This window comes from Carlito syrichta, unplaced genomic scaffold (genome assembly GCF_000164805.1).
Source record: "Carlito syrichta isolate Samal-C Ts95f unplaced genomic scaffold, Tarsius_syrichta-2.0.1 Scaffold147384, whole genome shotgun sequence".
NCBI lineage: Eukaryota > Metazoa > Chordata > Mammalia > Primates > Tarsiidae > Carlito > Carlito syrichta.
The window spans coordinates 71,106-80,628 of NW_007091480.1; the positions used below are offsets into that span (position 1 = coordinate 71,106).

Below are 9,523 nucleotides of genomic sequence, written 5' to 3' on the forward strand. Positions count from 1 at the left end.
ACGAAGCATATTTGTATACCTAACCCTTAACTGTACCCCACAATATCATAATAAGAAATATTGATTAAAAGAAATTTTTAAAAAAGGAATAAAGACAAACCACATTTCATTTGCTATAAAAAAAAGATATGAAATTTGGCAAGAGATAATAAACCTAGCTTCAAGAGAATGAGGAAACCTCAAGCAGAATAAACTCAAAGAACTCATGCCAAGATATATTATAATTAAATTACTGAAAGCTAAAGATTAAAAAGAAAAGAGGTCGGGTGTGGCGGCTTACACCTATAATCCTAGCACTTTGGGAGGCTGAAGTGAGTAGATTGCCTTAGCCCATGTGTTCAAGACCAGCCTGGGCAACTTGGCGAGGTCTCTTCTCCACAATAAATCAAAAAATTAGCTGGGCATGGTGGCGCGTGCCTGTAGTTCCAGTTACTTGGAAGGCTGAGGCTGAAGGATCACCTGAACCCAGGAACTCGAGGCTGTGGTGGCCATGAGCGTGCCACTGCACTCCAGCCTGGGTGACAGAGTGAGACTCCAAATCAAAAAAAAAAAAAAGAAAGAAATTAGTTGGGCATAGTGGAACGTGCCTGTAGTTCCAGCTACTTAGAAGGCTGAGGTGGAAGGATCACCTGAGCCCAGCCTGTCAAGGCTGCTGTGGCCATGAGCATACTACTACACTACAGCCTGGGTGACAGAGTGAGATTCTGACTCAAAAATAAATAAATAAATAAGAAGAAAAAGAAAAAAAAGTCTTGGAAACATCAATGAGAATTTTACGCCTTACCTATAGGAGAAAAACTGTGACTAACAGTTTCAAAAACCATGGAGGCCAGATGAAAGAGGTAAAGTATCGTTCAAGGTCTGAAAGAAAAGAACTGCCAATCCATAATCCTATACCCAGTGAACATATTATTCAGGAATTAAAAGGAAATCAAGACATTCTAAGAAGAAAGGAAACTAAGAATCTGTCATCAGCAGACCTACCCTGATAGAATGGCAAAAGCAAGTTCTTTAAACAAAAAAGAATCAATAAAGGAGGAAATCTTGAAACATCAAAAAGGAAAAAAGAAAGAAAATACAATAGGATTTCCTTCTCTTTTGAGTTTTCTAATTTATATTTGACATTTAAAACAAAAATCGTAATATTGTCTAACATGCTTCTAGATGTAGGTAAAAGAAATTTTAAGACAATTATAAAGAGGAGAAAGTAAAGAGATGGAAAAGGAGACAAGTTTTTTATTCTTCACTCGAATAGGTGAATGATGACACCAGTAAACCATGATGTTATCTACATATAATACCTAGAACAACCACTAAAAGAGTTCTACAAAGGGACATACAGGCCAGGCACGGTGGCTCACCCCTATAATCCCAGCACTTTGGGAGGGCAAGGCAGGAGGTTAACTTGTGCTCAGGAGATTGAGACCAGCTTCATCTCTACAAAAGACTTGGCCGAGGTGAGAGGATTATCTGAGCTCATGGGTTCAAGACCAGTCTGGGCAACTTGGCAAGTCCTCATCTCTACCATAAATCAAAAAAATTAGCCAGGCGTGGTGGCACGTGCCTGTAGTTCCAGCTACTAGGAAGGCTGAAGCAGAAGTATCGCCTGAGCCCAGCGGGTCAAGGCTGCGGTGGCCATGAACATGCCACGACACTCCAGCCTGGATGACAGAATTAGACTCCGACTCAAAAAAAAAAAAAAAAAAAAAAAAAAAAAAAAACAAACTAAAGACCTAACCACAATAATGATATTAACTGTAAGTGGGCAAGTAGATTAAAAACATGACCTAACTATAGGCTGTCAACAACTAACTTCAAATAGGGGAACATAGGCAAGTTAAAAGTAAAGTGATTCAGCAACCTGGATGGACTTAAGAGTTTATAATACTGAGTGATCTTTCACAGAAGCAAAGAACTGAGTATCACATGTTCTCACTCATAAGCAGAACTTGAACAATCATCATAACACTATAAGAAAAGGATTGGCAGTAGCAGGAAACTGCCAGGAGGGGAGCAGGAAGTGGGATTGGCAGTAGTGGGAATCAGCTGGGGAAGGGGGGGGCACACCTCATCAACAGGGTACCCGTATAATGAACATTTGTATACCTAAACCTGAATTGTACCCCACACCTTTAAAATAAATAAAAATATTTTAAAATTTTTTAAATGTGGTACATATACACAATGGAATATTATGTAGTCATAAAGAAGGACAAACACATGGACTTCACAGCAGCTTGGACAGATTTAGAGTCTATCATACTCAGTGATCTATCACACAAACAAAGAACGGAGTACCATATATTCTCACTCATAAGCAGATCTTGAACAATTGTCATAATACTATAAGCAAGGGATTGGCAGTAGTGGGAACCTGCCAGGGGAGGGGGGATGGGATTGGCAGTTGAGGGACTGCCAGGGGAGGGTGGAGCACATCTCATCAACAAGGGTACCTGCATAATGAACATTCATATGCCTAACCCTGAATTGTACCCCACATCTTTAAAATAAAGAAAGAAAGAGGCCAGGCTTGGTGGCTCAGCCTGTAATCCCAGCACTTTGGGAGGCCAAGGCGAGTGGATAGCCTGAGCCCATGGGTTGGAGATCAGCCCAGGCAACCTGGCGAGACCTTGCCTCTACAATAAAATAAAAAATAGCCGGGCGTGATAGCACACGTCTGTAGTTCCGGTTACTCGGAAGGCTGAGGTGGAAGGATCGCTGGAGCCCAGGAAGTCAACGGTGGGGTGGCCATGAGCATGCATGCCACTGCACTTCAGCCTCGGCGAAGGAGTATGACTCCAACTCAAAAAAAAAAAGAAGAGACAAGAAAAGAAAAAAAAAGTAAAGTGATTAATCAAAGGAAAGCAGCTAAGGCTATATTAATATCAGATAAAGTAGCCTTTGGAGTAAAGAAAATTACCAGACACAGACAATAACATTATATAATGATAAACATATTGATTCACCAGAAAGACATAGCAGTCATAAATAGGTACACACCAAACAACAGAACTACAAAATATGTGAAGCAAAAACTAATAGAGTTGAAAGACAAACAAATCCACAATTACAGTCAGAGACTTGAAGTCTTCTCTCTCAATAACTGATAGAACATGATGGGCACAGTGGCTCACACCTGTAATTCTAGCACTTTAGGAGGTAGAGGCAAGAGGATTGCCTGAGTCCAGGGGTTCAAGACTACAATAAACCAAAAAAATTAGCCGGGCATGGTGGCATGCCTGTAGTTTCAACTACTTGGAAGTCTGAGGTGGAAGGATCATCTGAGCCCAGCAGATCAAGGCTGTGATGGCCATGAGTATGCCATTGTACTCCAGCCTGGGAGACAGAGTGAGACTCAAAAAAAAAGGTCGCGTGCAGCTGGCAGTGGGGGTCGCTCTGGTCTAGTTGAGTTGGTGATGGGATAGACATGCCTTTGGTCAGAGACTGATTACATCCATCCTTGGAAGCGAAGAAAAAACATAAAAAGAAATGCCTAGTCCAAAGTCCAAATTCTTACTTTATGGATGTAAAATGTCCAGGTTGCTATAAGATCACCATGGTTTTCAGCCATGTGCAGACAGTGGTTCTTTGTGTAGGTTGTTTGACAGTGTTGTGCCAGCCTACAGGAGGAAAGGCCAGGCTCACAGAAGGGTGAACATTTAGAAGAAAGCAACAGTAATGACCCACCCAACTTCCTGAATCTGTGTTCTCACAGAAAGCCTTATCATAAGCTCAGTAATTCTAGTTAATCTATCAAGACAAGGCAATTACATTTGATTTTGTAAGGTATACAACAGTGATCTCCTATTTTGGTATCAGTTTTTCAATAAAGTTTTGATTATGGTAAAAAAAAAAAACTGATAGCCAGGCTCAGTGGCTCAGCCTGTAATCCCCCATCTTGGGAGGCTGAGGTGAGTGGATTGCCTGAGTCCGTGGATTCGAGACCCGCCTGGGCAACTTGGCGAGACCTCATCTCTACAATAAATCAAAAAATTAGCCGGGCATGGTAGCGTGCGCCTGTAGTTCCAGCTACCTGGAAGGCTGAGGCGGAAGGATCATCGGAGCCCAGCAGGTCGAGGCTGTGGTGGACAGGAGCATGCCACTGCACTCCAGTCTGGGCGACAGAGTGAGACTCCAACTCATAGAACATTAAACAGAAAATTGGAAAGAATACAGAAAAATTCAACAACACCATCAGCCAGTTTGCTCTAGTGGACATTTATAGAACACCACTGAAAACACATTCTTTTTTTGTGCCCATGAAGCATATACTGAGGTACACCGCATCCTGGGCCATAAAACAAACTTCATAATTTTTTTTTTTTGAGTCAGAGTCTTACTCTGTTTCCCAGACTGGAGTGCAGTGGCACACTTATATCCACCACAGCCTCTACCTGCTGGGTTCAAGCGATCCTTCCGCTTCAGCCTTCCAGGTAGCTAGCTGGAACCAGAGATGTATGCTACCACACCCAGCTAATATTTTGATTTATTGTAGAGATGAGGTCTTGCCAAGTTGCCCAGGCCAGTTTCAAACCCATGGGCTCAGGCAATCCTCTCATCTCTGCCTCCCAAAGTGCTAGGATTACAGACATAAGCCACCACACCAGGCCAAACTTCACAAATGTAAAAGAGTTGAATCATATAGTGTATTTTCTAAACAAAATGGCATCAAACTAGAAATCAACAACAGAAAGATACCAGTAAAACTCCAAATTCATGCCGAGCATGGAGGCTCACACCTATAATCCCAGCACTTTGGGAGGCCGAGGTGAGAGGATTACCTGAGCCCATGGGTTCGAGATCAGCCTGGGCAACTTGGCAAGACCTCATCTCTACAATAAATCAAAAAATTAGCTGGGCACGGTGGCACGTACCTGTAATCCCAGTACTTTGGGAGGCAGAAGCAAGAGGATTGCCTGAGCCCATGGGTTTGAGACTGGCCTGGGAAAATTGGCGAGACATCGTCTCTATAATAAATCAAAATATTAACTGGGTGTGGTAGCACACTTCTGTAGTTTCAGCTACCTGGAAGGCTGAAGAGGAAGGATCGCTTAAACCCAGCAGGTAGAGGCTGTGGTGGCCATAAGTGTGGCACTGCACTCCAGTCTGGGCAACAGAGTGAGACACCAACTCAAAAAAAAAAAAAAAACCTCCAAATTCTTGGGTACTAAATAAAACACTTCTAAATTCTGTATGAATCGAAGAATGAAAATACAGCATATTAAGATTTGTATAACCCAGCTAAAGCAATGCTGCGAGAAAATGAAATGAACTAAATCAGTTAATAAAATCAAACTGCTGGCAAAATAATAATTAACCAGCTTACTCCATTTTGTTTAAAATTTTCATCTTAGTTACCTGCCTGACCTAAGAATCAATACCTACGTGTAATTACAGTAATGTTCCCATAACCACAGACCCCTAGCTTTGTCTCCTTTGGGCAGGTTATGCAGGCTGTTGCCTGCTGACCGTTACAGAACTCCTTTGCCATAAGTTCCATGTGATTGTATGCTTTGCTAACTGAAATCAAATGTTACGTTTTGACATTTTCATAGTTTGTTCTTATATTCTGTTAATGACCTAACCAAGGTAACTCCATTGCATAATGATTCTTTTTCCCTGTCTCTATGTAACTACCGTAAACTATATCTTAATGGCAGAACTCCAGGGACTTTCTGGGCGCTGGCTATACCTAGGACATAAAATTAATCAAAGTTCCCTAACAATCGAAGTTCCCATTTTGGTTGCCAAGTTGTTAGTTAATACTTGCTATGGTCACTAAATTTCTATGTAGCCAATGCTGCAAATTTTACCTATAAAAGCTTGTCACAAACTGCACCAATTTGTCAAGAGTTTTCATTCCTAATCTTGACCCACATGCTAATAAATTCATAATTAATTAAACTCAACCTACTGACATAGCTTCTACCCACTTACTCGGTCATAACAAAATACCAATAGTATTAAATGCTGACATTAGAAAGGACGAAAAGACTGAAATCAATAGTCTGGGTTCTTACTGTGGAAAACTCAGAAAATGCAAAGTAAACCCAAAACAAGCAGAAGGAATGAAATCATAAAAACAAGAACAAAACAAGCAACACTGAAACAGAATTTTAAAAATCAATGAAATAAAGAGTTGGTTCTTAAAAGACAAGACACACTATTAATATCAGTAATGAAATAGGGATTATCACTAAGATCCTGAAGAAACAAAAAAAATAAGGGAATACTACAAACAATTCTATACCTGTAAAATCTGACAACTTAGAACAATGATCCAATATTACAAAAGCACAAACTATTAAAATTTACTCAATATGAAATAGGCCATTTGAATAGCCTCTTAACTACCAAGGAAACTGAATTCACAATTTAAACCCACCCAAAAGAGGCATCTCCAAGACCAGATGGCTTCATTGGTGAAATCTATGAAACGTTCAAAGAATCAATAGGTTTGGCACCGGCACGTATTCACTGCTGTCTCCCTGATGCTGCCGCTGCTGCACTGTGTGGTGCCTTAGCAGGCTTCCGAGCCCTCGTGCCTGCCCAGTTACTGCGCAGCTAATGCAGCGGCACCCCAACCATGTGCCCAGTCATTCTGGCTGCTGAGCTTTTATGCAAGGTCTACACGGAGGCCCGGCCTCCCTCCTGAGGCCTCCAGCACCCTATACCTGTAGCTGTGGCAGTGGCTCACCGCACCCTGGAGACAAAGCTATTGTTGAACTCCTGAATGATGAAATTAAGGAGGAAAAGAAAATCGTAAGTTCCTCCCTAAGTTATCTGAAGGTTGGGAGCTGGAAGTGAATGGGACAGAAGCTAAATTCCTGCCAAAAGTTGCCGAGGAAAAAAATCACTGTCACTGTCAATATCAACAACAGCACCCTGCCAAAATGTGGTGGTGAGGAGGAACTCTCACAAGGGCAGAAGTTTGAAGAACAGGAGCCTGAACAGCCGTCAGCTCCCAATTTTGGATCGAAATTATAAAGAATATGGCAAGAAAGCTCTTGTGCTAGACAGAATATGAGGTTGACAAGAAAAGGAGGCTGAGAGGGACATTTTCTCTATCAGAAAGTTAGTTTTCAGTCTACCGATGAATCTGAATGGAAGAACATCAATTACATGCTCAACACATTCCCTGAAGTGAGCCATGTATGAACACCTAGTAGGTTTCCTTGCAGACTGGTGGTAGGCAACACTGTGGCTGACCAGTTGGCAGAGCTCAGCACAGTCCTAGAGCACAGTATAACTAGGTTTATTGAAGCCCTCAAAAGTTTTGAAAAGATTCAGTATAACAGAGACATTGAGAGCCTTAATGTTATGGCAGGCTTTGGCCAGTGAACAAATCCTATTCTGAAGCCAGTTACATGAGTTTTGACATGGTTACCATCCTAAAATCATGGGAGAATAAAAACAAATTTAAATTATTCTTCTTCTACTCTCATTTACTATTCGTTTGTTTTTTTGTACAAATCTATTATTTCTAGATTTTTGTATAAAATTATGATGGACAGTAAAATCCACCATCTTATAAAATAAAGAAAAAAGAACAGCAATTCTACACCATCTCCTCCAGAAAATAGAAGGGGCTACTTCAGAATTCATTTTTTGAAGCTAGTATTACAAATACCAAAACCAGACACAGACAGTAATACGATAAAACAAAACTATAACTATATATCAATATTCTTTATGAATATGGATACAAAAGTTCTTAACAAAAAATGAGCAAAAATACCGGGTGCAGTGGCTCACGCCAGTAATTCCAGCACTTTGGAAGGCTGAGGCAAGAGGACTGCCTGAGCCCACAGGTTTGAGACCAGCATAGGTAACATGGCGAGATCTTGTCTCTACAATAAATTTTTTTAAAAAAAATTAGCTGGGTGTGGTGGCACACACCTGTAGTTCCAGATACCTGAAGGACTGAAGTGGAAGGATTGCTTGAGCCCAGCAATCCGAGGCTGTGGTGGTGATGAGTGTGCCATGCACTTAAGCCTGGGTGACAGAGTGAGACCCCAACTCAAAAAACACAAAAAAATTAGCAAATATAATTAAGCAATATATAAAAAGAATCATACTCCATGACCAAATGGGGTTTATCCAGGGATGCAAGACTGGTTCAAAATTTGAAAAATCGAGGGGAGCGCGGCCCGGCCTGGGCAGTGGTGGCTTGGGAAGAGGTGGAGAAAGAGCGCAGTGGTCGCAAGCTCGGTGACGGCCCGAGGCGAGTCAGGCAGCGACGGTTCTGTTGGAGAATTGTTACTGAAAAGAGATCCATTTGGTGGAATGTAATAATAAAGAATAAGTCAGGAGAAAATCTCTAAATGCAAGTACCAGAAAAATTAAAACACATCTCAGTGGATTTGCAAGTGAGTTTTCCTTCCTTGTGGACTATTAACAGAACTGCAAAATGTGTCTCCAGAGTCACTTTGTTGTTGATCCACATGGTTGGTGCTGCATGGGTTTGATTGTCTTTGTCTGCTTATACAATATTGTTTTAATTCCCAAAATTGTCCTCTTTCCTCACTATGAAGAAGGACATATTCCAGGCATATTAATAATAATATTCTATGGCATTACCATATTTTGTCTGATTGCCTTAGTAAGGGCCTCAATTACTGATCCAGGAAGACTCCCTGAGAACCTTAAGATTCCACATGGAGAAAGGGAGTTCTGGGAATTATGTAACAAGTGTAATTAGATGAGACCAAAGTGTTGGCATCACTGTAGCTGCTGTGGTCACTGTGTAAGGAGAATGGATCATCACAGTCCATGGATTAACAATTGTGTTGATGAAGATAATCACTGGTTTTTTCTGCAGTTGTGTTTCTACACTGAACTTCTTACTTGCTACACACTGATGTCTTCTTTCTGCCACTATTATTATTTCCTTCCACTAAAATTAAGCTTAACTTGGTAAGAAATGTTTATATCCACTAATGCAACATATAGTTATTAACATGTGGCTCCTTTAAGTATAACAGATGGAAAAAAAGCAACAATAAAAAAAATTGAAAAATCAACCAATGTAACCCGCCACTTTCTTTTTTCCAGTTGAAAAAGTCATGTGATCATATCAATCAATGCAGAAAAAGTATTGAGTCAGTATCCACTTACAATAAAAATTTTCAAAAACATAAAAAGAGGAGAACTTCACCTGTCTAAAGAATATCTACAAAAAATCTAGTTAACCTTATACTTAATGATGAAATACTGAATATATTCTCCCTAATGTCAAAAACAAGTAGCTAGGCTTGGTGGCTCAGCCTGTAATCCCACGCCTTTGGGAAGCTGAGGTGAGTGGATTGCCTGAGCCTGCGGGTTTGAGACCCGCCTGGGCAACTTGGCGAGACCTCATCTCTACAATAAATCAAAAATTTGCCAGGCGTGGTAGCGCGTGCCTGTAGTTCCAGCTACTTGGAAGGCTTGAGGCGGAAGGATCGCCGGAGCCCAGCAAGTTGAGGCTGCGGTGGCCGGGAGCAGCCACTGCTCTCCAGTCTGGGCGACAGAGTGAGACCCCAAC

General features: G+C 41.2%; 1 protein-coding gene and 2 pseudogenes across 2 annotated transcripts in view; 2 read left to right on the top strand and 1 right to left on the bottom strand.

Annotated features, from left to right (window-relative positions):
• The window catches only part of LOC103251859 (SHC SH2 domain-binding protein 1-like), a gene marked incomplete at its 5' end in the record, with an annotated part of 26,153 nt that overhangs the window by 10,039 nt on the left and 6,591 nt on the right, over positions 1-9,523 (bottom strand). The window lies entirely within an intron of this gene.
• LOC110594854 lies at positions 3,428-3,679 on the top strand (annotated as a pseudogene).
• LOC110594853 lies at positions 8,248-8,920 on the top strand (annotated as a pseudogene). Its single transcript, XR_002481491.1, has one exon. The product of XR_002481491.1 is annotated as a palmitoyltransferase ZDHHC21 pseudogene (transcript).